Genomic DNA, 27,363 nt, shown 5'->3' with positions numbered 1-27,363 from the left:
TTGCCATACCTGCAGAGAAAAAACCCCACCATCAGATGGTTGGAGACCTCAGGTGTAAGGTCCTCAACATAAGTTGGACTCTCAGAGGTCTTTATCCAGTTTTTTGTTTCCATTATTTCCATTCTGTTGCCGGGTCTGCTCTTTTCCATTATGCTAACTTCAGACCTATCAATGAATTCAAACCCTCTGCTAAAACTACAATCCTCTTATTTGCAGCAAATTTGGGGACAGCAGGCATATGAACCAATCAGCATTACTCTCCCCTCTCTATTTACTTTTGTCAATACCCACCTGTATTATTTAAGTATTGCTGTGCAACATATTGCGCCATCACTTAGCCACTTAGAACAACATGTATCATCCCAGAGAGTTTCAGAGGGGTGGGAATTCAGGCGTATCTTGGCTAGCTGGTAATGTCTCAGGATCTACCCCAGTTTTGCACTCAAGTTGTCAAGAGGGACTATAGTTGGGTGAAGTCTTGGCAGGGGCAGGGGCTGGGGTCTACTTCCAAGCTCTCTTACCTGGTGGTCGGCATGTCTCAGTTTTTTCTTGGGCAAGAGGCCAAGAGGTGAAGAGGTGAAGGTGGTTTTTCACCACATGAGCCTCTCCCTCAGTTTCCTGACATGTTCTCAGGACATGGAAATTGGCTTTCCCTAAAACAAGTGACCAGAGAGGAAGAGAATACACCAAAGACAAAAGCCAATCTTTTATAAACTGATCACGAAGGTGGCACAGCATCAGCTTTACTAGGAAAGTATGAGAACCTGTCACAGCCAACAAGAGGTCATGGAGGCTGTAATGTAGTAATCAGGGTAGGATTCTGGAAAGAAAAGAACATCAGGTCAAAACTAAGGAAATTCCAATAAAGCATGGACTTCAGTGAAAATAATGTGTCAATAGGGTTTCATTGATCATAACAAATGTAGCATACTAATGTCATACGTTAATAATAGGGAAAGTGGGGGATGCCTGGGTGGCTCAGTTGGTTAAGCATCCAATTCTTGATATTGGCTCAGATTATGAGATTGAGCCCTGTGGCAGGTTCTTCACCGAGCAAGGACCCTGCTTGGGATTCTCCCTCTCCCTCTGTCTCTGCCCCTCCCCAGCTTGCACTCTCTCTGTCTCTCAAAATAAATAGACAAAAAAATAATAATACAGGGTCGCCTGGGTGGCTCAGTTTGTTAAGTGTCCGACTTCTCTCAGGTCATGATCTCACAGTTCATGAGTTCGAGCCCCACGTTGGGCTCTGTGCTGACAGCTTGGAGCCTGGAGCCTGCTTCAGATTCTGTGTCTCCCTCTCTCTCTGCCCCTCACCCGCTCACACTTCTCTCTCTGTCTCTCAAACATGAATAAACATTTGAAAAATTAAAAAAATAATAATAATACAGAAAATGGGTATATAGGAGCTCTCTACTACCTTCACAATTTTCCTGTAAATCTAAAACTGTTCTTTAAAACGAAACAAAACAAAACATGTTTCAAAAAGGTGGTCATTCCCATTTTAAGAAATGAACGACTTTTGAAAGGTACCATTTTTTCACACATTCTACTAGCAAAGGATTTTCAAAGGTAGAGAAATTCAGTGTTGCCTAGAAAATAGGTATTCACACTCTGGAAGTATAAATTTGTACAGCTGTTCGAGAAAGCAATTTGTGTTATGTCACAGTTGAAAGAGGAATACAATTTGATTTAGTAATCTCATTTCTAGAATGTATTCCTATGATGTCTAGTGCATTAGTGAGCAATTGTACAAGGACGCTTCTTGAAGCTAAATGCTTATCAGTATGAAACTGGGCAAGTATATAGCACTATACCTGTACATCCGATACTATCCAGCCACTAAAATTATGTACCTGGAAAGGTTGTGCTCATATTCCAGTTTTGGTAAAAATTTGCAGGGTGGCCCTGTTTCTGTAAGTGTAGTATGATCCTACAGGTGTAAATTTACACACACACACACACACACACACACACATCCCTATGTATGTATATAGATGTTAATGTATTAGCAGTAGTTAATGGAGAATGTGGCATATAGAATTATCATCTTTATATTTTTTCTGTTTCTTATTGATTGTTCCAAAGTATTATAAATCTATTTTATGTGTTAAGGCCATATGATATTTGTTTTTAATTTTCAGACACCTAAGGCGTATCTTACCTCGGTGAATGAGTCAGTAACCATGAACCCCCCTTTTGCCCCAAGTTGAATGTCCAGGGATCAAGATTCTCAACGCCCAGCCCCATTTTCTGACTGTAGCTCTTTGTGTGTGTAGTTTTGTTTTTTTTTATTTAAAAAATTTTAACGTTTCTTTATTTTGAGATAGAGGGTACAAGTCAGAGAGAGGCAGAGGGAGAGGGAGAGAGAGAATCCCCAGCAGGCTCTGCACTGTCAGCACAGAGCAGGACTGGGGCTGGATCTCATGAACCATGAGATCTTGACCTGAGCCGAAATCCATAGTCCCAGAGTCAGACCTTAACTGTTCAATCGACTGAGCCACCCGGGGGGGCCCCCTGACTAGAGCTTTTTGGATCTTAACCAGCTAGAGGGGGTGGGGGAAGGATTGCAAGGTGAACAAAAGGAAACTGAAGCCTCTGGCGGTTAAACAACTTGACCAAGGTCATGCTATTAGCAAGAGGCCTCAGCAGTATGCATACGTTGATCTGTTTCATTCCAGAGCCAGTTTTACAACCGCGCACCATTGTTTTGAAAACTGAACGGAAACTTCAGATCTCCACTCCGCTCAGTCTTCCATGCCGATATTGAGCCCCTTTAAGTAATTTCTCAGATCTTTTCCTTTATCACCTGTGAAACTGAGGTAACCACACCCAGTTTGCAAAATGCTGTGAGAAGTGCCAAAGCAGGCGCTTAATAAATACATCTTGCAAAAATGGATAAATGAATGTAGAGATGATAAACATTAACAAACCAGAGTATGATGACCAATTTTGTCGACGTACTCGTAGAGTTAACAGGTTCCTAATTATAAAACATTCTTTACACGGATTATTCATTTTAACCTATAGAATTGTATACATTTTACTCACCACTAAGTGGTTTTTTATCACTTTGATCTTTCTCAGAAATGTTCATTCTTTCCCAAATGCACCCTATAAACTCTCTTGAAAGGTGTTTATTTTTTCCTTTGGAAAAAAAACTACTAATTCTTCTGCTTGCCAAAATAAGGAATATATTATATAGGTAGTTAAAGATAATATATTAAATTGTATTAAAAGCATTTTATCAATTTCATAACTGGAATAGGGTACATTAATTAACAATAAGGATGTTTTGACATTAAGAATCTGTCAATATAATATCTAGAAATATATCCAAATCTCAAATAAAATACCTGGAATATTTCTATAAAGTAGAAAATTTAGGAAAATTTGAAAGTGAAGCTATAGTGCAAACATTGATGCGTCTCATCAGCTAATTGAAATTGACACATATTAAGAAATACTTTGGGATTAGCACTGGGTGTTGTGCGGAAACCAATTTGACAATAAATTTCGTATCAAAAAAAAAAAAAAGAAATACCTCAGCATCAGGATTATTTTCCCCATTTTATGCCAGTATCTGTCAATTACAGGGTGAGAGCATAAATAAATACACATATGAAGATTGATCTTAATCAGGTTTTTTTTTAAATACAAGAACGTAATTTTATTTGACAATTGCTTCTAAAGATTTATTTCTTAAAAATAAATAAAATCTACTTGTTCCCTGTATTTAAGTCTGGTTTTTTTTTTTTTGCTTGTCCCTTTTTTTCTTTGCTTGCTTGTTCTGTTCCCTAAATTCCATTATATTATTCACAATGTTGCATAATGTTTTTAACTATATAATATACATATATAAATATATAACATATTATATATAAATATACATTTTATAAAGTACTATAATGTACAAAATATTGTATATTTTTAAATGTATAATATAATGTAATATAAAGAAACTTAATTAATTAATTCCCACACTATAATTCAGGAAGTGACGTCTTTAACCCCCTAAAAATAAATAAAAATAGAAAGACACTAAAATAAATAAATAAGACCCTCTTTCGAAAAGGAACACAAAGCTGAGAAACAGGAAACTGAATTAAAATTCTTTAGCATTTAAACTTGCCTAAGTCAAGAATTTCCACGGGCCTGATAGGGATGAGCTCAAGGAACCAGTGCTGTGGCTTTATCGGCAACAAGGATGGTTAAAATCCAGGACCTTTATGACCTGCTCAGTGGAGGGTTTACATTGAAACTGTTATAAATTATTACAGAGGTGAAGCCAAGCCAAACAGTCCAACATAAATATATCTGCAGACACACTGGCTACTATATATTCTAAACACTGTCAGTAAATGAATAAACAGAGGTTTCTAAATCATTTAAGAAAATATATTTATTCGCAAAATCAGTAATTTTTATTTTGTAGCCTGAACCCCTCCGTTAAAAAAAAAAAACAAAAAAGACCTACTATATCAAGTATTTTGAAATCTGTAAAATCGCGTGGACTCCCAGGCGGCTCCTTTCCTGCAATAATGGCCAGAACGTCGTGCGTCTCTGAAGGATGTGTGAATGTTTTTCGGTTGGGATACTTGACTAATCGGTACCTGTTGAAATTGTTCCACTGCGTGACACAAATTAAATATTTGAGCCCCACCATTTGGGCAGACTGACTCCGCATCTGTATAAAGGGACAAAGAAGTATAACACGACAGTCTGATTTTCCTGGGGTTTCGGGGAAAGCGGCACCACGGCTGGCTTTGCCCGTATGGGTGAATCACAGCCAACCAGAGGAGACCAAATTTTGTGGTCTGCTTTTATTTGCCTAGTCATATAACTCAGGCCTTTAAGTCTGCACATTGTTGACCAAAACATTAATTGTGGCAAAATAGTTTGTGTCTGTACCGACAGAGTAAAACCAGAGTAACCCACATGTATGACCATGAATTAGTTTAAACAAGGGGATAAAAGCTCCAAACCTCTGAAGTTAAAGTCACTGAGAGGTCTGCTGTTGAAAACAGCTTCAATAGAAATGAGGGGATTTTTGGGGTGGGGGAGAGGAGAGGAGGGTGGGATGGGTGCCTGTTAAAGTAGTAGGGATTGGAAGTCAAAGCCTTTCTGGTTCATATTTCTTTCTCTCTGTGCCCCAGTATTAATCAATGTAATTGTCTTTCTCTGTCATCTGAATTCCCTTATCTATTAAACAGAGCCAACTTGTGATAATCTGCAGCCCACTTTTCCTAAGAATAATTTGCTTTCACTTCTCCCTTTAGATAGGTAGTATCTATGACATTTTGATACAATCAATGAAAATTGGACACGAGGGAGAAAACCAAACCCAAAAGTGTCAAACTGGATGTCACAGGATATGAAAGGTTTCTTCGGAGAACATGAAAGGACATCTCCTAAGACAAACGCATCTAAGTTTAGGATGCAGGTCTCAGTGTGTGAATAAAAGTTAATGCTACTTTTTTTCTCCTTTCACCCGAAGAATGTCCACTTTGAGGCTGAGCTAGAGACAAAATATACCCTCTTCCCAAAGTCTTTGTTTCGTATTACCCAGGCTTCAGGACATCAGCGCGGTAGGTTCGGTTCCCGTAAGTGAGGGAAGACTTTATCTTCTCTTAAATAGCCCAGCACCCCTTAGGGTGAACAGATTTGCCCAGAGCCCTGGCCAGCAGTAACACGTGACAGTGGAAGATTACAAGCATTCCTCACTGAAGGGAATAAAGCTCCAGATCCCCAAATGCCATCCATTCCAATGGGCTAGGACAGGCTTTGTTTGTTCATCGGTTTGTTTCTTTGGGGCAGAAAGTTTTGTAATTATAGGTGAACCACCTTTCCTGGATTTACAATAGAAATTAATGACTCTCCCACCGACGTGTCTTTGGAACTAGCTCATCGTACCAGTTTCCTAGGGCTGCCATAGCAAAGTGCCACGAGGTGGGTGGCTCGGACAACAGTCTGTTCCATGCCTTTCTTGTGTAATGACAGGCAGACCTTGTAGGCAAAGCACTTCAATTTCTGCCTCTGCTCTCACATGGCCATCTTCTCCCTGTTCGTCTACCCCCTCTTCTAGTAAGGACGCCACCTACTCTGGGATGATCTCCTCTTGACTTATCTCTGCGACAACCTCGTTTCCAAATAAGGTTACATTCTGTGGCACTATGGGTTAAATAAATAAATGAACTTCAGCATATAATTGAGGGGAAACAGTTCAGCTCCTAACGCTGATCTATCCATATATCATGCTTCTTCAAGGCTATAAAAGTATTTCAGCCTTAAATGCTCGCACCTAGCAGTTCTCAAAGGGTGGTCCTATAGCCTGCAGGACCTTCTCGAGGAATCTGTAAGGTAAAAACTATTTTCCTCAGAAGTTCAGAATTATTTGACTTTCTCACTCTTATTTTTTTTTCACGAGTCCACGGTGGACTTTGCGAGATTCTTTATAATATGTGATGACACCATCCCTCTGATGACTAACAGCATCGGTGTGCATTATCGTGATTTCTAGAATTTTCTAATGTTGTAGTTTTAGAAAATAAATGTGTACATTTTCTGAGATTAACTCAGGCTTATTCTTTAGTACTTCTGCTGTGGTTTTAGCTTTACTTTGGAAATGTCTGCTTTAACCTTTGTAACCTATTTTTGTCCAAAAATCATTTGTTTGAAATTCCAAAATGACCTTGTGCCAACATGAAAACAACAGGCAATAAGTACACTTTGCTGTATTTATTTTTACACTTGTATTTTAGCATAGATCATTGGCTTAAAAAGGGAGATTGGAAGATTTGTTCTTACGTTCCATCTGCACCATTTACCTCTAAATATATGAACAGTATGCTGAAAAAGATATGCCGAAAACTGTAATATGAGGAAAGCATATAGAGAACTGTAAGTAAAAATGTGACTGTGGAAAAAAACATTTTACTTGATTACATATCACACAATACAACATTTTCTTTAATGTTTTTATTTTTATTGAGACAGAGAGAGACAGAGCATGAGCAGGGGAGGGGCAGAGAGAAAGGGAGACACAGAATCCGAAGCAGGCTCCAGGCTCCAAGCTGTCAGCACAGAGTCCGACGCGGGGCTCAAACCCACAAACTGGGCGATTATGACCTGGGCCGAAGTCAGACGCTCAACCGTCTGAGCCACCCAGGCGCCCCAGCAATGCAGCATTTTTTAATAGTATTAAGGTGCCAGTTAAATTGAGATGTTATTCTAAAATCAAGCATCCAGAGTTGGGGAAACAGAAATGGAATATTTTAAATCAAGGTGCAATAAGCCCTTTAAGCCAACAACTGTTTGTTGCAACTTTTCAAACTAAAGTGGAAAATCCACGGACGCATCTTCCAGGGCTCATTATGGTGCATTGGCTGAAGATGGACAGTCAGTAGCTAAGAGCTGAAGAAAACCTGTTGCCGAATGTCTGCTGAAGGAAGTCAGCAGAAATCACAGCACTGCCACTTTCCTGTGACACAGTAACTTGGCAAATGAAAGATGTGGCTGCAAATATGAAGACTGAGTTAATATCTCTACTGCAGAATTAAGCTATTTTTCACCATTATAGACTCGCAGGGAATTTTTTTAAGTGGATGAGAAAAGCCAGTATTACTTAAGAACATCTTTAATAAAGCACTAAAAGTTATTAATGTTATGACATCGCAGCTCTTGATTACAAGCCACGTTTTAATATTTCGTGGGGCGAAATGGGACGTGTCCATACCGCACCCCTGCTTCAGAGCTCCGTCTTTTGGTCACCTCCAGGACAAACACTGATGCAATTGATTGACTTCCAAGTTGAACTATTATTTGGCGTTTTCTTGTTTTTATTTTTGCTTTTGCTTTTTCATTAAATACCATTTTCATGGGAAAGAATGGCTGGCAAACTATGTTTATTCAAACTTGATTATTAGACAAACATTTCCTGGAACATTAATGAAGTGAGGCCGTGTAGTCAAGAAAAACAACAGAGTGCCGCTTGTGATGCCAATGACAAAATTCAAGCTTAAAAGTGAAAATTAGAACTTTGGAAATCTTGTATCCCCCACCATGAGATAGACAGCTTCCCAATCCTTAGACTTTTCTGATAAGATTGGTGGTGATATTAACACATGGAAATCTTAGTATTACTTTAGATCTGGATAATTTAATGACCTAATGTTTGTTTGTCTGCTTTTTCAAATGACCGTTATACAATGTTACATAATAGGTCAAGATGGACCAACAGATTTTAGTATAATAGAAAACCAAAAAGTTTATCAATACGGTTCCAGATTATACATTGCAACTGACCTGTTAGAAACTACAACTGGCAATTTTATTGCAGTATCCAAGAAGAATATCCACAATTATTTGTACACTTAATTACAGTGCTCTTTCCTTGTTTAATTATACACCTGGGGGAGGCTGGATTACCTACATATAATTCAACCAAAACAATGTGTCACAAGGACCGAATGCGGAAGCAGGTAGGAGAGGAGCTCTCCCCAATTAAACCAAACGCTGAAAAGGCGTACAAAAAAGTAACACAATGACATTCTTCTCACCCAAATATAATGATTTTTTTTATTTTTTTTAACGTTTTTATTTATTTTTGAGACAGAGAGAGACAGAGCATGAACGGGGGAGGGGCAGACACAGAATCGGAAGCAGGCTCCAGGCTCTGAGCCATCAGCCCAGAGCCCGACGCGGGGCTTGAACCCACGGACCGTGAGATTGTGACCAGAGCCGAAGTCGGACGCTTACCCGACTGAGCCACCCAGGCACCTCCGCAAATATAGTGATTTTTCACCCAAGTATGTATGTTAGCATTTCGTAATTTATTATTACTTTTAAACGGATTAATAAATATTTAATTTTTCAATTTAGATACATATAGTAAATAAATATACATACATAACTAACATCCCTTGGGGGTTCCCAATATTGTCAATAGTAAAAGCAATCCTGAGATCGTAAAGTCTGAGAACTGCTGATGTAAACAACCACTGATAATCTTTCTTTACCCGTCCCCTTGCTCTTTGAATCCAACTTGCTTGAATTCAGTTTCATGTTCTTTATTTCAAAATCATAACTCTAACCCCTGCTAGTATAGCCCTGTGAGAGAGAATCACTCTCTGACTCTCCAGGATGCTAGATTAGAAGGAAAAGGGAGATGAAGAAAGGAAGGAGAAAGAAGAGTAGAAGGGAGGGGAGGGGGGTGAGGAATGGTTGGAGAGGTAAACACTCTTTCTAACCCTCCCCCTGTAACAATCCAGAAACTAAAGTATCAATACCCGGGGCAGCAAGGAACTTCCAGGACCCAGACACAGCACTAAAGCAACATCTGTTCTCACCTACGGATGCTATTATCATTCTGACTCAGTTGTTAGGGTGCTTAAGTAATACAACATATGTAAGGGGCTAGCACCGTGCCTGGGGCATAAACAAGCGGGGTGACTGTTACGTTTTGTTATAATTACAATTTCCTCACCCTGCTCCTAACACTGCCTAGCCCTTGACTTGCAGCCCTTGACTCTTGAGCGATGACTATATGTTGCCTTATCTTTTCACAATAGGACATCATCAGTCTTGAGTTATGCAATAAGGGCTGAAAACATCCCCAGAATATTCCAAAACAATATTTGCTTTGGGATGCAACCCAACACCTTTCAGAGGAGCCTGAACAAAGTGTTCGAAGCATATGCATACCTTATAAGCATTGGCTTTCGCTGCCGTTTGACAGTTGCTAAAGGAAAAAGAGCGAACTTGCAAAAATACCCCTGAGACACTTCTTGGTATTTGAGTCTGGCTCAAGGCAGAAAATATGAAAAGCCCTGTGTGAAACCTGTCTCTGGTTAGAGACCTCTGGCCAGCAAAGACTGACCCCAATACTCTTCATAAAGCAAACAAGCCTCTGAAAACCTGGCCACTCACTCCCGAAGCAACTCAAATTCCAACACTGGGAATCGGACTTATTACTAATACAATTTCCTTCATGAGGAGATGTTGGACACAGAGAATATCCCAACTAGGGCAATCCCGATCCCCAATCCTTCCTATTTTACTTAGGCTGTAGGTGTATTTACACAAAAGTTTGGGCAGCTTTAAACCACAGCTAGTCAGAAAGCTCCTGGACGCTCGAACTAACTCATCCTTCCCCACTTGAAAGGCATCTTTTGGCCCTAGAATTAGCCAAAGGAGTTTCCGGTTCACTTGGAATCCAGGACTCTAGCACAACATGGCTTTTTGCTTTTTCTTTTTTTCCTTCTTCCCCTACCTGCTCAACCAACAAGCAAGCTAAGACATTAAGTACTTTTCCACGGCTCTCCACAAATACAAAATTCTGCTTTTGCTCACATATAAATAAGGCCTCAGAGTTTACAAAGTGCTCTCTTACCCGTTTCCTCATTTCATCCTCACAGAAGCCCTGAAAGCGAGGTCGTTGGAGGTCCCCAGTTGTTGTGGGGTAAAATAAAAACAACAGCCTTTGGAGTCAAGGCAACTGAGCTTAAAGTTCAGAAGTGCTGGGAACTAGCCTTGTGACCTCATATCGGTTAAGGATTAGGTAAACCACGAGAGATTAAAACAAAAAACTAACATAATAGCAGCTCAGGTCTACTTACCTGTCATATCACAGAATCCAGAAGTTTACAGTCTCGTAGGGTGAAGTCTAATATTTCGTTGTTCCACCGTCTTTCACACGCGGCTTCCACATCATACCTTAAGACAACTTCTTGGGCTTCATCCATCCAGTTCACATTGCAGCCATCACACAGGAAGAGACGTTGAAGAAGAAAGGGAGCAGAAGGTACTTAACAGATGTCCTCCAGGCCGCCGTATCTGCCTTCTGCTTACATCCCAGTAGTTAGAACTTGGTCAGGTGACTATAAGAACTGTAGTCTTATTTTAGACCATGTGGCCAGCTAAAAATCTCAAGTCATATTGGCAAAAATTAATGAGATGAGTTTTGAGGAACAACCAGCAGGCTCTGCTCTACTCTTAAGCAAGTTACATGGACTGTGTGAGCCTATTTCCTCATTTGAGAAACACAGAAACCCTTATTCACAAGCTGGTCCTTAAGCACAGACCTGACGCATCGAGGCAGATGCTACCTGAATCTGGGACCTTATTCTTGTGATAGGTGAGCTTCCAAGACCCTAGCATGGATTAAATAAGAACCCAGCAAGAGAGTAGAGGTTTACGTGCCAAGCACAGAGAAAGAGGCATTTTTGGGTGAGATAGAGAAGGAAACCAAAGTCAGCGCTAAGGAGGTAAAATCAAACCAAAGATAATGTGATAGAGTGGGAAGGGGAAAGACCTGTGAGATTACTTGATAGCTATTTAGTAGCATTGGATTTCCTTTTATATTAGATGTTGATAAGGGTGAGGTTCTAGAAGAATCAACCCAATTTTGAAGTCTTGTGTCAAAAATAAATAAATAAATGAATAAAATTTAAAGATAAATAAAATCTTAAAAAAAAAAAAAAAGGCAGGGGGGTAGGGCTGCCTGGCTGGCTCAGTTGGTGGAGCATGTGACTGTTGATCTCAGCGTTCTGAGTTCGAGCCCCATGTTGGGTGTAGAGATTACCTAAGAAAATAAAATCTTAAAAAAAAAAAAAAAAAAAAGCTAAAGTCTAGTGTCAGTGCAGGAAATGGTAAGGACTACATGAGAATATTTGTAAACCAATTTTGTGAACTATGTAGTGCCACTCAAATGTCAGAAATGCTGGTAGTGTTACAAATCAAAAACACTATTTACCACATTTTTGTGATCTTAAGTGGAGACAGCACCTTAAATCTCAAGTGTCCAAAGTGTGTGTTGCTGAAAATGGGATTTAGAGCCAGTACAGGCCAGGAACCAAAGAAGCTTCCACCTCGACTGAGAATACAGTTGTCAGCTGCCCTCCAGTCCTAAGCAAAAGGGGCAGCTCTGGATTGAAGTTGAGGAGACCTGGTCTCCTGACCTCATTCCATTCTTCACTAGCTTTGTGGCCTTTGGAAGTCACTTGGCCACACTGACCCTCAGCATACCCAACCATAAAATGAAGTGTTGTGTATCTATCAGAGAGATCCTGGGTCTACATATTAAATAAATATTAACAGAATAATTTCTCTGCGTCACAAGCTTTGCTAGAAGCTGATCAGCTATCATGCACTACCCAGTGTAAAAGCCTCGTTAGGCTGTGATGAGGAGTGTAAGTTTGGAGGCAGACCCACCTAGAACCCTGGCTCTGCTTCTTGCCGGGTGCATTGATTCTGGCCAAGGCACTTACCCCCTCTGTGCTGAACTCTTCTCGTCTGCAAAAGGAGGATGATAGCAATGTGTGCTTCGTAGGACTGCAGATGCATGTAAAGTGCTTCTAGAATAGTTTCTGTTATATATATATATATATATATATATATATATATATATATATATTATATGTATAGACTATACATATAATATATATTCAAGGTATAGTGCTTCTAGAATAGTGTTCGATGTATACTAGCTAGCAGTATTATTGATGTTGGTGGTGGTGTTCCAGCAAAAGCAACTGCTTTGTCCACTTCCATGTACTTCTTATACTTGGCTTCACTATCCAGATGCTCCCATGGATGCCATTTGGGGCGACTACTACCTGACAAGCGATTGACAAAGACACGGAGTTCCACTGTCTGTTTCTTAAAGCAACCCTGGAATTGTTCCTGTTGCTGTAATCAGAAGAAGCTCAGGCTTTGTCTAAGTTCACACTGTTGACAAGCAGTAGCCCTGAGGTCTGAATGAAGTCTCTCTGGCTCCAACAACTGGGGTTTTTCAGCTTCAACCAATTTGATTTTTATATCGCTACCTAATATGTTCCAATTATTTGTTTCTCCCACCTCTCTGCATAGAAGGAAAAGGGATTTTGCTTAATTCACCCCTAGATGTTACTTAGAGCATAAGCCCACAATCTTCACTCAAGGCCTCCATGGGTCTCATTCTCTGCGCTGCTGTGTCATTGACATACTTCCTTCCTCTTAGTGAATTCTGAGCTGCTCTTCAGAGGAGACCTCCCTTCCAATAACCACACGCCTCCAATCTTGCTACATATTCCGCTTTCCATGATTCTCTTTCCTCTGCTCATGCTATGTGACAACTCAGGCTTCTTCTTTAATATTCAGCTCAGAAAGGGCGCATCGTAAGTTATGGAGGGAAGGTACAGTGAGTGAAGGCTTCACTGAAATCCACTGCAACTGGATCTTCATTTATAGCATCTTGCTACTTCTATAGAATGAGGATGGGACATGCAGTTCCTTCATTTTCTGCAAGAGGCAAGCTTCCCCCGGGTTTCCAACTGAAGTCTCATCCGTCAGACATTTAGTGACCTCAGACCCTGACGAACGGACTTAGAAAGAGCGGCCCCTCTGAAGGTGCAATGTATGCTGGCCACATCCCCAAATATGTGCAATTATTCCTGCTTCCCCAGTGTAGCCAGGTATTTATTGAGATAATTTGCAATTTGAATCAGAGCCATAGATGTGACTGAATAGAGCAGTTTGAGGCATACTACATAAATGCAGTCAAAGACCTTCTGTGCATCTTAATTCCTAGTTTGAGCTCACTTTGTTCCAACTGCTCTTGAAAGCGTAAGTTCAGCTGCATCGCATCTCTTGGGGCTGAACTGTATACATGTGCACATAATTATTATGTTCTAGTTTATGACACATTTACTCCAAAGAATCACACACACCTGACCTCAAGCCCGCTCTGGGAAAATGGGACAATGGCAGTCCGTGTATTTGCAGTCCGTGTAATACACGTCCTGGAAGTGAAATAGACAAGGGCAGGCAATTTTGTTAGTCCTTCGACAAAGGATGACTCTTCAAACTCCTGAACAACGGTGATTTTAAAGATCCCACACTCAAGCAATACCTTATCAGAGCTGTGCAAAGAATTTTGTGAAAAAGGTTTGTATTTTAGTTGAAAGAAATCTTACCAGTTAGACATATAAACGGGCTCTACGGAAAAATATAAGCTTTGTTGGTATCGCAGAAAGAACAAAGGGATGGAGTTGGAAATCAAGATAAATTCCAGCTCAGCTACATGCTGGGTAACTTTGAGCAATAACCTTAAACTCCACTAAACCTCAGTTATCTCAGCTGTAAAAATTAGAATAGTAATAATTTGGGGGAGCTTGGGTGGCTCAGTCGGCTAGGCTTCTGACTCTTGATTTCAGCTCAGGTCACGATCTCATGGTTCGTGGGTTCAAGCCCCGCATTGGGCACTGCTGGGAGTGCAGAGGCTGCTTAGGATTCTCTCTCTTCCTCTCTCTCTGTTCCTTCCCCACTTGTGCTCTCTCTCTCTCTCAAAGTAAATAAACTTACATTTTTTAAAAAAAGAATGGAAATAATTTGTAGTGCCTGGAGGATCCAGAGTCATTAAAGGATGTTTTCTATGTTATGACTTTCCTAGGAAAATAGAGTCTTAGAGATGGCTGCAGGTATAAATATGAGGACGAAGAGAAGAAGGCCTGTGCTGTGATTGGCAGATAGTCTGGCTAAAGCCGAGTAACCTCAAGTCCTGGATCTAAGTTCCTGCTCCGAAAGCCCAGCCACCTAGTCACGGCAGCCTCAGAGGTGAACGGCTTCAGTGAAACCAACCAAAATGCACAGCAGATGGAGGTAACTCACAGAATGCTACTGTAACTGGATCTGAACTTGAACCCTGTCATAAAACTGTATTGGGAAATTGCATAGCTATTTATTCGAAAATGGAAGTAGGTCCATGTCAGTCATTATTTCAAAACTTAAACTTAATTGTGGCCAGGCACTGGGGAAGGTTGAGATCTCATCAAAATAAAATGGAAAGGGGTGTGTGTGTGCGTGTGTGTGTGTGTGTGCATGTGTGTATATCCAGGTAGGTTGGTGGATACTTCTCAGAAGAAAGAGTAGAGAATGAGGGAAAAGGATGGCAAAGAGACAAATGACCAGGATGCTAGAAGAAAACAAGGATGTCTAAGGTTTACCTTTAAGTTATTTGCACTGATCTAAAGTGCCATTATCTCAAAAGTACAGGGAATGTTTCCATGCCTACTCTGGCCCTGTATATATTGTACAATTTTTTTTGTCATTACGAAGGAAAGGTTGAATTTCCTGGATCAATGGATAAAAGAACAGCCACAAACCCAAAATGAGCAAAGATAGCAAATTAGAGGGGCACCTGGGTGGCTCAGTCAGTTGAGCGTCCAACTTCAGCTCAGGTCATGCTCTCACGGTGAGTTCGAGCCCTTTGTCGGGCTCTGTGCTGACAGCCTGTTTCGAATTCTGTGTCTCCCTCTCTCTCTGACCGCCCCCCCCCCCGTCTCTCTCTCAAAAATAAATAAACATTTTTTTAAAAGATAGCAAATTAGAGCCAAAAGTGACCCCAAGAATATGAACATGCCCCCTCTATGCCCCCATGGAAAACTCTCAGAAATATTAGGAAGAATATTGAACTTTTCTATAAAGACATTGTGGGGATTGAGATGATCTTATCTAGAACTTAAGGGGTAGAAATAGACGCAATGTTTTCAAAGAGGAAAAAGACCGTATCCCAAGAATGAGATTATTTTGAAATCTTTTTGAGTGTAGGCTCTCTCTGCCATTAAGTAATCTGTCTTGGTCAGAAGGGTTTTTTTAGATGAGTGTCAAACTATAAGAATGGAATGATCTTGAGGAACATTCTTTTTTAAGATAGTTTCTGGATTTTTAGAAAATAAGGTGATCGTGGCAAATTAAGAATGTTAATTCTTACCCAAGTTTTATTGACCAAGAAGCCCTCTCCCCTGGGGAGGAGTGGAACCAACTGACCACATCTTTATCTGCTTCCTTCTCTCGGACGTACTGTTCTGATTACCTTCAGTTGGCACTGTTTCTCTCTCATCATTTTATTAATACCATTTTCTATGACTCAACCTTATCGTGCTCCTGTAGCCCAAACTTTGCTAGCTACCTCCAGATTAGAATAACCTCTTGAGTCCGTCCCCACTGTCATTTTAGGCTGCTTCTTTTAGGCTGCTTCCCCCACCGTGTGCCGACCTTGAAGTTTAGATTTTGGAATGTAATCTTATTTTTTTTTTTTTTTGGTTCCTAAGTCCTTAGAAGACAGGGAACTGTAGCTCTGAGTATAGAAAACTAGTGTCATGAACTTGGCACCCCATCGATGTCCAATACATATTAATCTCCTTTTTTTTCCTTTTTTTCCCTTTTTTTTCACAATCTATTAATGAACAAGCACTTTGTAAGAGCTGGAAGTGAGTAGTGAGCTAATAACAGAGGCTGCTATATAAAATATATTGGCAAAGTCAGTTAAGAAGTGCTGTGTCTTTCACATAGAAGATTAGTAATGTGGATTGTAACTTCAATGCACAACCTATCTTTCCAGTTAAGAAATTACCCTGTCCAGGGGCGCCTGGGGGGCTCAGTCGGTGAAGCGTCTGACTTTGGCTCAGGTCATGATCTCGCGGTTCGTGAGTTCGAGCCCCGCGTCAGGCTTTGTGCGGACAGCTCAGAGCCTGGAGCCTGCCTCAGATTCTGTGTCTCCCTCTCTCTCTGCCCCTCCCTTGCTCATGCTCTGTCTCAAAAATAAAGAAACGCTAAAAAAAAATTTTTTTAAAGAAATTACCATGTCCAGGGAATAACCATATCCACTTTATTGTAATACTGTGTAAACATTCAGCCCCCTTGCTGCCTTTCTTTCCAGGGGCTATTTCTCCTCTTTCAGTTTTGCAAAAGAATGAGGAAATAAGAATTGGAGGTTAGGGGCTTGGGGTTTTGTAGTTCGTTTCATTTTGGGAAGGTTACTCAAGATTTGAATCCTGAAATATTTGCTGCTTATCAAAACAATCCCTCCAAAGATGGGATGGAAAGAACAAAATAAGCGAAGATGTTTGGCTGCGGTGAGATTCCAGCAGCCTCAGAGAATCTTCACTTGTCCCATTGGGTGTGCCGATGCTGCCTACACCTCCGTGTCCACTGAAGGAAAAGAGCATGGCTTCCCATCAGTTATGGAGTAGCTCTAGGCAGCTAGCCAATGAAGAAAAATAGAAAGCAAATATGAGTTCCTGGATGAGGATGAGTGGGAGGAAAATGAACGGAACACGTATTGTGTCTCTACTTTGTGCCGGGTGTTATGGCTAGGATGGTTTTCTACGGTTTGGGTACAATCCAGTAAGAAAGATATCAATATGGTTGCCATTCTAAACGTATGGAACCTGATGTGCTCACAGGTACACAGTTAGTAAGTGTCTGGGATACTTAAGGAGGTCTTTGGGGCTCAAAAATTCTATCTATATCTACTATGCCAGTGTTTCCTGTGTATGTCTGAGTAAGAGAATCACCTGGAGCACTTGATAAGATATATTTCCGGGCCTCCATCTGGAAATCTTGCATCAGTAAGTCTGAGATGGGGGTAAGCATGTGAAATTTATCAATTGTATCAAGGGGTCTATATGACCTAGCAAGGCTTAAGTCCCCTGCTGCACCACGATACCCTCCCAGAGATATCCAAAGTATCAAAATATCCCAGGGTATCAGAATAGCCCAAGACAGATAAGGAGTTAAAGGTTTTAAGTATCTCTATTACCTCCCTTCCCTTCCAGCCTTTGTCTATCCATTTCATTATAACATATATATATATATATATATATATATATATATATATATATATAAATTCATGTCATGTCAACTCAGCTTAAATCACCTCTTTCCACAAACTGACCTGCCAAGACCCCTATACAAATTTTCTGAAGTCCGCTCTGGAGACCACTTAGTTTGGACATCATTCACTCTGGAAAGCCTAGGCAAAAAAAGGGAAGTCAAATGATTGTCCACATGAATGTGGTTTATGGGACCTGAAAGTTCTCTTTCTTAACTCTCATTCCTGTCTCTGCTCTTCTGTCTCTGCATGTTTCTGCACCTCTGTGTCTCTGAAACTTGTATGGATTATCTGCGAATGCCTGCCCCTTGCCACTAAGCTCTGATGTGCTTATGAGCTCGCATTTATTAAGGCAGGGTTTCTAGAACCTTCTCTACAACAAGCTTATTTTGTAGGAATCAACACTTAAGCTGTTGTGAAATATTTCCCTTGAAGTGCCCCAAATGACAGAGGAAAGTTACCTGGGCCCCTGGGACATGTGCGAAGGAAACCACAGCATCCTACAAAAACACATGAGACTCATTTAAAGTTTCTATTTTTCTTAAAACTTCATACTGCCTGGGATTTCCAATATTGAAAATAATTTAATATTAAACCCATTAATTAAAAATTTAATATATGTCATAAAATTGTAATTTGTGTAAAAAATAAAATTATTTAATAAAAATTAAATTAGCTAAATAAAACTTAAATGTTTAGACTTAAATATGGGCTTTCCATGTTTAAGATATATTGCCATTTGCTCTCATTAACAAGCATATTTTCTTAACATGGATAAAATTGAATCTCCATGTAAATATATGTAGATATCTTTATTCTTGTCTCATCTAAAGGCTTTGCCATCCTTGTGCACAGCTGAAGACTCATGGTATTCATCCACCAGCATGCTTTAACACCTCGGCTTAAATAAGTTTACTAGATCAGCTAATTTTCCCAAGACACAATGTGACCCAAGATGGTAGTACCCTTAACAGCAGGTGGGAAAGACAAGCCATTAGCAATGGTATGAGTTTACACATACCCTGATGCTGAGTGTTAAGTAAAAGGCACTCCATCCGTTGACCGGTCAGTCGAGTAGAGGTATCCCTTGGGGTCAGACCGGCTTCCCAAGTCCTCTCTCCCTCAACTCCAGACTGAGTAGCTGTGCCTAAATTGTCTTCCAGATTACATATGGCTTCCCCATGCACCATCATATTTGATCTTCCTGTTAATTACCTTTATAGAATTCACAGAGCAGGAGCTGCAATGAGAGGCGGCAAGATGGCAAGACTTGCCCAGAATTACATAGTCCAGTCTCTCTTCAGGCTCCCATATTTCTCCCATCCCAGCAATATCTTAGACATTTTCATAAGCATGAGGCGCATTTGGCCAATCATGGCTGAGCTGAATTTATTATTCCTATTTAAGGAGATCGGGAGTGCCAAGCTTAGAATCACAGCTCAGTCCTTCCACCCTTCTGCATCTGGGATCATTTAAACACCTCACCCTGCTTGCAAAAATCCTAATGATGAGTTGACTAGCATTTGCACACCTCCCCACAAACCAGCTTTTAGATTCCAAATACGGACCTGTGCACTACCCGACTGAAACATCTCTTTCTGTGTTATTGCTGTAAAATCAAGAGACTATATTTTCAAGTTCCAAAGGGCTAGACTGAAGTCAATATTTGTAAATATTAACTACCACATTTTTTCTTCCAGTCTGATAGCAAGCAATCCAAATTGGATTGGGGTCTGCACTAAAAAAAAAAAAAACAAAAAAAAAACCTCTCCATTTATATGAACTGTTCTCTTTAGCAGAATGGTGGTGGTATAAAAAAGGGCCCAATTCAGCTCAGAAACCTAGACTCTTTATCGCCCATCAGTCAAGGTGAAAAGCTCTCTGAAACTCCAGTGAGATTAGATTTAACATAAACTTCCTGAGCTGAATTCCATTATTGCTAAAATAACTAGAAGGAAATCATTTAAATATTTTATAATAAATTTATAATAAATTTTTATAATAAATTTAATAAATCATTAAATATTGGAGATTTCTTGGCTTTTGGCTAATAGAATTTTGAGAAGAGTTCATCCTCCCTCAAAGTGTCAAGAATTACTTAAGTTTTAGATCTAAAAAGGACATTACAGGAGTGTTAGTTCAACCTTCCTGCTAATGAAAGATATCCTGACAGAACTGAACCAAATTTTACTCCAGATGTCCAGTAATGGGTTCCATTACTTCCCAAGAGGTGTCCTTCCCGTGTTGAACACCAAATTATGTTGGTAGATATAACCAAAGTGACAGGAAGTGACTATAAGGCCCTACTGCTTCCCCTAGACAGAGAAAAGAAATAGGTGATAAGCTTCTTGTCTTCTTATAGCCAGGTGTGATATGGCCATGATGAAAACAGTTAATAGTTCAAACATCTGCTAGAGATCTCATTCAGTTAAAAGAAAGCGTGCAATAACTTCTTAACTCCCCCAGTGATTATTTCCATTTTCGGGATATGGAGAAAAAGAAATACTGTGTGGACAGTATTCGTAAGCAGTAATTACTAGTTATATGGAAATGATTTCAACTTGAAAAAAGGGATTAGTACATTATATTAAATTCATATAATTGAGAAAATCAACTTGGTACAAAATTGGACCTGAAGCGACTTTCGAAGAGCCAAAAATAAAAGTCCGTGTAATTTCGTGATATTCCAATTCACTTACCCTATTACCTTTCCACCAGTTGGTATTCACTGAGCATCTACGTGCGCCATGCTCTGGGAGGCATAAAGGGAGTAAAGATGAATATCTGACTGGAGGAGCTGGCAATCTAGCAGACAAAACAAATAAATCCAGGAACCAGGCCTGTGATCCTAACTATAAGACAAAACGTTGTGTTCTCTTGACTTTACTCTTCTCCTGTAGGTGTAACAGGATTTGGACAAGGAGTTCATTGAGTGTCCTTGCAGCTGTGAGTGGCAAGATCACTGGTGGGAGGGCTCATTCCAACATTCAACTCAAGTCAGCACAAAAGGCTTTAAAGTATTTTTTTATTTACTGATTTGTTTTGAGAGAGAGAGAGAGAGCAAGAGCTCACGAGTGGGGAAGGGGCAGAGAGAGACAGAGGGAAAGAATGCAAAGCAAGCTCTGCACAGTCAGCACAGAGCCTTCACAGGGCTCGATCTCACGACCCTGCGATCATGACACGAGCCGAAATCAAGAGTTGGATGCTCAATCAACCTGAGTCACCCAGGCACCCCAACACAAATGGCTTTAAAACACCTCTAATGAGCATTCTAGGAACATGGGAGGGTGAGAAGAAGAAAGCTAAGGAAGGTAACACTTTTAAGTGCCTAATATTATTAGTTGTCATTACGCTGGGTGTTTTACATTCAATATCTAACTTCACCAAAAGAAAAATTACATGGAGCTAAGTGTTATTATATCAATTTTATGGCAGAGGAAACTCAGGCTGAGTGGATTCTACCATGTGCCTGAAATCACATACCGGTAAGTACCTGAGTAAGGATTAGACCCTTCTAAGTTCCCAACAAAACTTCACATCGTAAGGCTAAGGCCAGTCTGTTTTCCAAGGTTTTGAAAGTGTATTCCAAGTTCTGCTTTTTCGGCATCCCTTATGTGATATCGTCGATAAGACTGGTTGATTGAATTTAATTCAGTGCCGCCTTCAACTCACATTCCAAAAAAATGTATCTGCCAAATTTTGGAGACACAAAGATGAATGAGACATGGTTTCTTTCTTCGAAGAATTTAAGTCCAGCAAAGGAGACAAAATGCTAACACAGAAAGAGAGCGGTGCAGGATGTGTTTGTAGACATTAACCCAGGTGGTGGTGTTCACTGAGTCACAACTAACTCCCTCTGTGATGGGATTCCACTCGGCTCTCTATCCTCTGCCCTCCTCCCTCTTCCACAGGCTCCACTGACATTTTCCCAGCTCCTGGACCTCTCGTGCAGCCTTTCTCCCACTCTGCTTGGGTGAGCTATGGTGAGGTCAGCTGTACATCAAGGGAGGGATACTGGAGAAGGTTTTGCATGTTTGATGCCCATGGTTCTCTGGAAAGAGCACAGCCTGCGATGCAGGGCCACATGGGGAAGCACCGGGGTCACTCATGAAGAAAGGGGAACTGTGGATGGCACCTTTATGCGATTTCCGGGAGAAAGACTGGGCAAGGTAGGGCGAGCAAACCGATTGGATTCTTTGAACAGCTGGAGCAGCACCTGGTCAGGGGTTTGGCCCATGACTCTGGGGATTTTAGTCTGCACTAATTAGTGGTCTGGAGTATGAGATCCCAGCAATGGAGGCAGTGGCAGACTGGACTTCATCAGTTGTTCCAGAAGGGGAACTAACTGGTAGGTAGCCAGGGTCCTCCAACTGGGTCAAAACAGCATTTTTTAAAAAACTATATACACTGTATATCATCTCAGACACCCTGGAAAACTCCTATCAGTAAGTGCATGCTGTGTTGTAATTGCTTATTGAGTTTGTCTTTCCCTCTTGATTAATCTGGCTCCGTGAGGACAAGAACAACCCTAGCATCTAAGATATAGAAGACGGTCTGATAAATGGTTTGCGTAAAAAATAATGGCATTTAGGTTGCGTTTTGAAGGATGAATAGATCTCTAGGAGCACGTGTGTTGGGTAGAAAACGTAGACAAAGGGAGAGTAGACCAAAGGCTTCAAGATATTCCAGAAAGTGTTATTTGAGAATGACAAATGTTGTCAGGTTTTTTAGGTTAGCATTCGGGGAGAAATATCAAGGTGTAATGAGGTTAGAAAAGATAACTTGAAGTCTGATTAAGAAAAGCTTTAAATGTTAGGCTAAGGGATTTTGATGCTATACAATGGAGTGTTATCAACTCTCAGCACTAGAAGATGGCTGGATCAACAAGAACCACGGGTGGCTTCTCAGCATGAAAAAGAAATAGGAAAGATCAGATGTGTCCTACCATGACCGATGTCCAGTGTTTAACCAGCACGGTTTAAGTAGAAATGCTTTTGCCCCCACAGCCAGCCTCCACATTCAGTTCCCTGCAGGGTCCCTGATCAGATACAGTGTCATGTGTTGATGAACTCCAAAAGGAGCTACAAAGAAATCCCTCAGCTCTTATTACCAATAGATTATATCTTGTGTTTCACCTCTTTTCTGAGTGTAGAACGAGTAGATGAAAAAGAAGCCTCCAGAAGTATAGTTAGTGCATATTTCCAAGTAATATGTAATGCATAATATATAATTGCTAAAGTCATAAAATATCTGGTCTCTAAGCAAGTTATATTTATCTAATGACTGTCCAAAGATCTTTAAATTACTGTTTAATAACTATCCTGCTCTCTTGTTAAGGAAAAACCATACATGGTGTGATATTGTACTATCGTTTATTATTTTTCTTCAGACACAGACATGACACCATAACATTAAGAAGTCATGTCTTTGGCCATATTCAAATAAATAAAATACACTAAAAGCCACAATCTGTGAAAGATCGCAGGGTTTCCACAAGAAAATGAAAATGTAGATGCAGACCTCTGATTTGCTCAGTCCCGTCATGAACCCTTTGCAGACTGCTCCGCATGAGACACAAAGGGCTTTTGTGACGCATATGCTGTGCATCACAAATGGAGAGCCCCAGCCAAAGAAAATATACAGTTACCAGAAGAATAAACCCAGGATGAAAAGCACAGAGGTAGCATCAATAGACGTCTAGTGTGCCATTGGCCCCATCTGGTTAGAATCACATCATCAAAATTAGAACTGGAGTAGACCTTCCAGGTCATCCCTGGAACACCTTGCCAACACAACAATCATCTTTTTGAGGACCAGGTCCGGTTCAATATCATGTGTCTCAAGAGACAAGAATTCCACGGATTCTGTGGGCGAGATATTTACCATATTTAAAGAGACAACTGTAGTCATAGTAGAGATTTCAGTCAGTAAAATAATTGCATTCAGCCTTTGAAATATAAGGCATTGGCTTTTTTTTTTTTTTAAGTAGGTATTTTCTCCATAGAAAACAAAGAGCTTGGTGCCTGAAGAATCACAAATGGAATAGACACAAGAATTGCTACAAGCGGTACACAGATCTAAGGGAACCTCAGAACCATGTCAAGGGACCTCACAGAATCAGTCCAAAGAAAGTCTATGTCAGTGTGCAGTCTTCTTCTATGATAAGGAAGGGGCTGATGCAGGAGCTTGCTCAGGGGCTGGAAAAAGACATAACCAGAGGTACAGGCTCTCACTCTAGATAAGAGAGTACCCTCAGTCATCTTTTGGAGCTAGTGGGAGAAAAGAGGACAATTGCATATTGAGACATCCTGTGTGGAAAGCCAAGAGGTAGAATCAGAACACGTGTCCAATTTTCAAAGATAGAGCCTGTGGAGTCAGGAGTTTGGAAGGAGGAAGATAAGATCGAGTACAAACAGTTTGGGATCAAAAGGAATGAGGGGGATCTTCTAAGTGATTTTGTTTGAGTCATTTTAGGGGAGCCTGGGTGGCTCAGTCGGTTAAGCAGCCGACTTCGGCTCAGGTCATGATCTCTCGGTCCCTGAGTTCGAGCCCCGCGTCGGGCTCTGTGCTGACAGCTCAGAGCCTGGAGCCTGTTTCAGATTCTGTGTCTCCCTCTCTCTGACCCTCCCCTGTTCATGCTCTGTCTCTCCCTTTCTCAAAAATAAATAAAACGTTAAAAAAAAATTTTAATTGTTTTTTAGTGAAAGCTTTGGTTCAAATGAGGCCTTACGTGGTGGCTCGGTATATGTGAGACATATACAACATAGAAACAGCAGCCTTTCTGAGGGAGACGTGACGTGGGATCAAATCAGTAATACGGAAGCTCTCATGCCCAAACCTACCTATTTCAATGGAGGACCTTGCTATACTTCTGTCGAATCCCCAGAGTTGATTTAAAACACGAATTTGCAACAGTAGAGTTACTAATCAATTATGTTGAGTATTCTGTGGTGGGACACATCAAAAGGGAGGGGGTATCGTTCTTTAATAAATAATTCTACCCATGGAACTCAGAGATTGTTTTATTTAGGGCAGTATCCTATTACCTCGCATGTCCATGTGACTGAGTTGTCCTCACAAACACCACAATCATATTTGTCTCCACAGACCGAGCGTGTGATGAGCTGCCTGTGAACACTGTCTGTGGCTTGATTTATGTATGCATCAGCAAAGCAGGCCAGACCAGCTTAAAGGGTTCAAGATGGGGAGTGTAGCTAAGAGACAGAATGGTATGTAGAGTTGAAAAGAGAGAAGAGAGAATAGCCAAACTAGAAAACAGGAGAGGAGTTAGAAAAATAAACCCAGGGTCAGTAACAGAACCACCAAGGATGAAACTGGGTGCTGTGGTTTATGGCTATGCCATGAGTATTACAACATGGATGTTTTCCTGAATCGAATGCATAGACCATCCTTCTTTCTTGCTAACAGAAATATGCCTTTGTTTGGATTATATACTCTCCTCCATCCAACCAAGTTTAACTAGATCAGTCATAGTAATTCCTTTCACTTTGCCAATAATTGACTTAGGAATAGGCATATGATGCCATTGTGAGCAAAGGGGAGCTCTAATACACAACTTGTGTGAAGAATTCCCTGCTCTATGATGGTTTAACTCGAGTAAGATGGTCCCTCTTCTTTCCCAGATGGTAAGTCTGAATAACTGAAACTATAGCAGTCATCCTGTGGCTCTGAGATAACTTCCCGAGTGATAATGTTGACACAGCTCGAATCATCTAGGGGTGCCTGGGTGGCTCAGTCGGTTGAGTGTTCGACTTCGACTCAGGTCACGATCTCACAGTTCGTGAGTTCGAGCCCCGCGTCGGGCTCTGTGCTGACAGCTCAGAGCCTGGAGCCTGCTTCAGATTCTGTGTCTCCCTCTCTCTCTGCCCCTTCCCGCTCATGCTCTGTCTCTCAAAACTGAATAAACATTAAATAAAAAAAAGACAACTCGAATCATCCATATTCCACTTCCATTCTACTGAATGACCCAACCTTGAACTTCCCTACCCTGTGGCTTCTCTTTATAGGAAATATTACCTTTTTTTTTTTTTTCATTGCTTAGGTTAGTTGAGGCAGGGGCTTCTGTTAGTTGCAAGCTAAGCATCCTGATACCAGAATATAGAAAGCAGCTTTATAACCCAACCACAGTTGGAATCCCCTTAGTCATTTCTTATACACATTGTTTGATATCTGTCACTGAACTGAATCTTGAAGCAGCAGATATTCACTTAGTAGAGAAGGCCCAAGAATATGATTGCAGAGGGCTGATTTTTTAAGGTGAAGCCACACTTTTATCACAGAGTCCAAATGAACAGTTTGAATGTTTATGCCTACTGGACTGACATAGAACACATGGAAGAAAGAAAAATCTTTGGGAAAAAAGCAAGGAAAATCAATCAACAATGTGTGTACTCTCCCTGAGCGTAGGCACCATGTTTTCTGTATTGTTGGGTATCCAATACTCAGCAACATGCCTGGCATATGGTAGGTTATTTACAAGTGCTGAATTAAGCAATTGAAAGAGACTAGGGATCTAGTAATTAACATTATTCTTTGTTTAATCTCGGCCTTTCCAGTCGCTTATGGCATATTTCAGTAGATAAGGTTGGGCTGGCACCAGGAACTAAATGCAAACACTAGAGCTAGTGAAGCATGAGTTGCAAACGTGGCACAATCATGGGAATCTGAGACAGAGACTGTTGATTATTCATTAAAGTTAAAATACATGTTCATCTTCCCAGGATGGCAGTAAGAGTCACAATGCATGAATCTAAAACCTACGTGCGTGAACATCACAGCTCACAATAATCTGACACGTCCTACCTTCTGTGACCTTTTCAACAATGCTGGGCTCACCCTAGACTACAGTTTCCAGACTCCCTTGCATGGTTTTTCCATGTGAAAATTTCCACATGGAAATTTGGAAAGCTAACAGAATGTAAGTGAACTTGATGGATACCATTTCTGAGCATAACTTTTAAGAATCAAGTGTGCTATCTTCACGTTCTCCCTTCACTATCCTGCCAGCTGGACGAAGACAACAATGAAGCCCGGAGAGAGCACCAGAGTCACAAGCTGGAAGGCACCTGGGTCTGTGAATTACCATGACAAACAGTCAACACCAGCCAGTAATAATATGCAATTGAGATCGTTCTGTTACATATTATGCCATCTTTTTTGGCCTACTTTAAATAATCAACCTGTCCACACCAGTTTGGCTTATAAGCAGAATACCAGCCTTATTGACATCTCCAGGTGATAGAGATAACTCTGTTTTAATTTTTTTTGTGTGAAAATGGATGTGTTATATAGTTCACGATGCTCTGATATACACTAGTTGGTAGTAGCCTCCCAACAATCCCATGAAATAGACAGAGTAGATATTGTTACCCTCATCTGAGACATGAGAAAAATTGATGGTCAGATACTGGACAAATTATCTAAATCTACTGAGTGCTAGATTTAGAACTCAAGAATAAATCCTTTTACTTCAAAGTCTTTGCTTTTTGTATTCGAAATATGCTGAATGCCTGCCTCCATACAAAATATCTTCTTGATGGTAACTTGACTGCAGAAATACTTCCAGGGCATTAGAGATTATTTTCAGAGCTTCAACTCACTTTAATTCTAAATACGAATTTAAATATGGAAAGATTTATAATTCCAGAGGATTTAGCAATGAGGTCGGCTCTACTACAGACTATTTTTTTTTTTTT

At 40.5% G+C, this 27,363-nt stretch overlaps 1 long non-coding RNA gene across 1 annotated transcript in view; it reads right to left on the bottom strand.

Moving 5' to 3' along the window:
* Positions 1-6,420: 6,420 nt before the first annotated feature.
* The window catches only part of LOC128314590 (uncharacterized), a 129,850-nt gene continuing 108,907 nt past the window's right edge, over positions 6,421-27,363 (bottom strand). Inside the window, exons 5-8 of the long non-coding RNA XR_008296417.1 lie at positions 20,347-20,452; positions 13,704-13,775; positions 10,614-12,288; positions 6,421-7,512 (exon numbers count right to left, since the gene is read on the bottom strand). This is a non-coding gene — a long non-coding RNA (uncharacterized LOC128314590). The remainder of the gene's footprint in view (positions 7,513-10,613; positions 12,289-13,703; positions 13,776-20,346; positions 20,453-27,363) is intronic.

Source organism: Acinonyx jubatus, chromosome B1 (genome assembly GCF_027475565.1).
Source record: "Acinonyx jubatus isolate Ajub_Pintada_27869175 chromosome B1, VMU_Ajub_asm_v1.0, whole genome shotgun sequence".
Lineage (NCBI taxonomy): Eukaryota > Metazoa > Chordata > Mammalia > Carnivora > Felidae > Acinonyx > Acinonyx jubatus.
Note: the sequence above shows the minus strand (reverse complement) of the source record. Positions and strands in the feature narration are given on the sequence as shown.